This window comes from Engystomops pustulosus, chromosome 6 (assembly GCF_040894005.1).
Source record: "Engystomops pustulosus chromosome 6, aEngPut4.maternal, whole genome shotgun sequence".
NCBI classification, from domain to species: Eukaryota; Metazoa; Chordata; class Amphibia; order Anura; family Leptodactylidae; genus Engystomops; species Engystomops pustulosus.
Window position 1 is genome coordinate 134217796 of NC_092416.1, and position 2696 is coordinate 134220491.

Below are 2696 nucleotides of genomic sequence, written 5' to 3' on the forward strand. Positions count from 1 at the left end.
CAGCCCCATAGGCTTCTATGGGAGAGCAGAGCCGCAAACACAGCAAAAACTCTCAGGGCCACTAGTCTGAGAAACGGTGCTTTGAAGTTTTTCCTAAATAAATTCAACAACATAAACTATAATGTATTTTTCAGTCCTGTGTGTCATTACTATAGTCTGTGGGGCACATTCATCATATGCTGGTGCTAAGTGTAGCAGTGTATGATGTTGCCCCTGCATCCCCAGATTAATCAGGAGGTTCCAGCTTCCTGATAAATCCATCAGGTGGCTCCACCGCTCCGTGCTGCCCTGGTGTAGAATTGTGAATGGGCACAGGCTATAGGCCTATAGGACACAGAAACACACAACTCTGGTCATTGGACACAGGCGGTGCTGTTATCACTATGTGCATCTCGTGTGCAACCCAGGCACAACAACCATCTTTACTGAGGCGACTGCAAGTAGCGCAGATAGGTGAGTATTCTTCTTTTTTTTGCTGTGACTAGCTGCTGGGGGCATGTACCGGGGCTACCTGTCTCCTACAGCTACCTATCTACTGGGTGCATGTACTGGGGCTACCTATTTATTGGAGAAATTTGCTAAGGCTGCCTATCTACTGGAGGTCATGGGCTGGGGATACCTGTCTACTGGTGGCTTGTACTGGGGCTACCTATCTACTGGGGGCATGTGCTAGGGCTACCTATCTACTAGTGGGCATGTGCCATGGTACCTATCTACTGGGGGTATGTGCTGTTGCTATCTATCTACTTAGGAGCATGTGTTGTGTCTACCTATCTATTGGGGTAGGTGTTGTGTCTACCTATCTAATGAGGGGCATGTGCTGTGGCTACCTACCTACTGGGGTAGGTGTTGTTTCTACCTATCTAATGAGGGGAATGTGCTGTGGCTACCTACCTACTGGGGGTAGGTGTTGTGACTATCTATATAATAAGGGCATATGCTGTGGCTACCTACCTACTGGGGGTAGGTGTTGTGTCTACCTATCTAATGAGGTGCATGAGCTGTGGCTACTGATCTACTTAGGGGCATGTGCTGGGGATACTTATATAGTGGGGGGCATGTGCTGGGGATACTTATATAGTGGGGGGCATGTTCTGGGGATACTTTATATAGTGGGGGGCATGTGCTGGGGATACTTATATAGTGGGGGGCATGTGCTGGAGATACTTATATAGTGGAGGGCATGTGCTGAGGATACTTATATAGTGGGGGGCATGTGCTGGGGATACTTATATAGTGGGGGGCATGTGCTGAGGATACTTATATAGTGGGGGGCATGTGCTGGGGATACTTATATAGTGGAGGGCATGTGCTGAGGATACTTATATAGTGGGGGGCATGTGCTGGGGATACTTATATAGTGGAGGGCATGTGCTGAGGATACTTATATAGTGGGGGGCATGTGCTGGGGATACTTATATAGTGGGGGGCATGTGCTGGGGATACTTATACAGATGGGGCATATGCTGGGGATACTTATATAGTGGGGGGCATGTGCTGGGGATACTTATATAGTGGGGGGCATGTGCTAGGGATACTTATATAGTGGGGGGCATGTGCTGGGGATACTTATATAGTGGGGGGCATGTGCTGGGGATACTTATATAGTGGGGGGCATGTGCTAAGGATACTTATATAGTGGGGGGCATGTGCTGGGGATACTTATATAGTGGGGGGCATGTGCTGGGGATACTTATATAGTGGGGGCATGTGCTGGGGATGCTTATATAGTGGGGGAGCATGTGCTAGGGATGCTTATATAGTGGGGGGCATGTGCTGGGGATACTTATATAGTGGGGGGCATGTGCTGGGGATACTTATATAGTGGGGGGCATGTGCTGAGGATACTTATATAGTGGGGGGCATGTGCTGGGGATACTTATATAGTGGAGGGCATGTGCTGAGGATACTTATATAGTGGGGGGCATGTGCTGGGGATACTTATATAGTGGGGGGCATGTGCTGGGGATACTTATACAGAGGCGCATGTGCTGGGGATACTTATATAGTGGGGGGCATGTGCTGGGGATACTTATATAGTGGGGGAGCATGTGCTAGGGATACTTATATAGTGGGGGGCATGTGCTAGGGATACTTATATAGTGGGGGCATGTGCTAGGGATACTTATATAGTGGAGGGCATGTGCTGGGGATACTTATATAGTGGGGGGCATGTGCTGGGGATACTTATACAGAGGGGGCATGTGCTGAGGATACTTATATAGTGGGGGCATGTGCTGGGGATACTTATATAGTGGGGGGCATGTGCTGGGGATACTTATATAGTGGGGGGGCATGTGCTAGGGATACTTATATAATGGGGGGCATATGCGTGGGATACTTATATACTGGGGGGCATGTGCTGGGGATACTTATATAGTGGGGGGCATGTGCTGGGGATACTTATATAGTGGGGGGCATGTGCTGGGGATACTTATACAGTGGGGGGCATGTGCTGGGGATACTTATATACTGGGGGCATGTGCTGGGGATACTTATATAGTGGGGGGCATGTGCTGGGGATACTTATGTAGTGGAGGGCATGTGCTGAGGATACTTATATAGTGGGGGGCATGTGCTGGGGATACTTATACAGTGGGGGGGCATGTGCATATTGCATGGCTCGCACGGAATTACAGTTTAAAATATGTGAGGTCCATGGCTCCTGCTATAGGCAGCCGGGTGAGGAGTGCGCT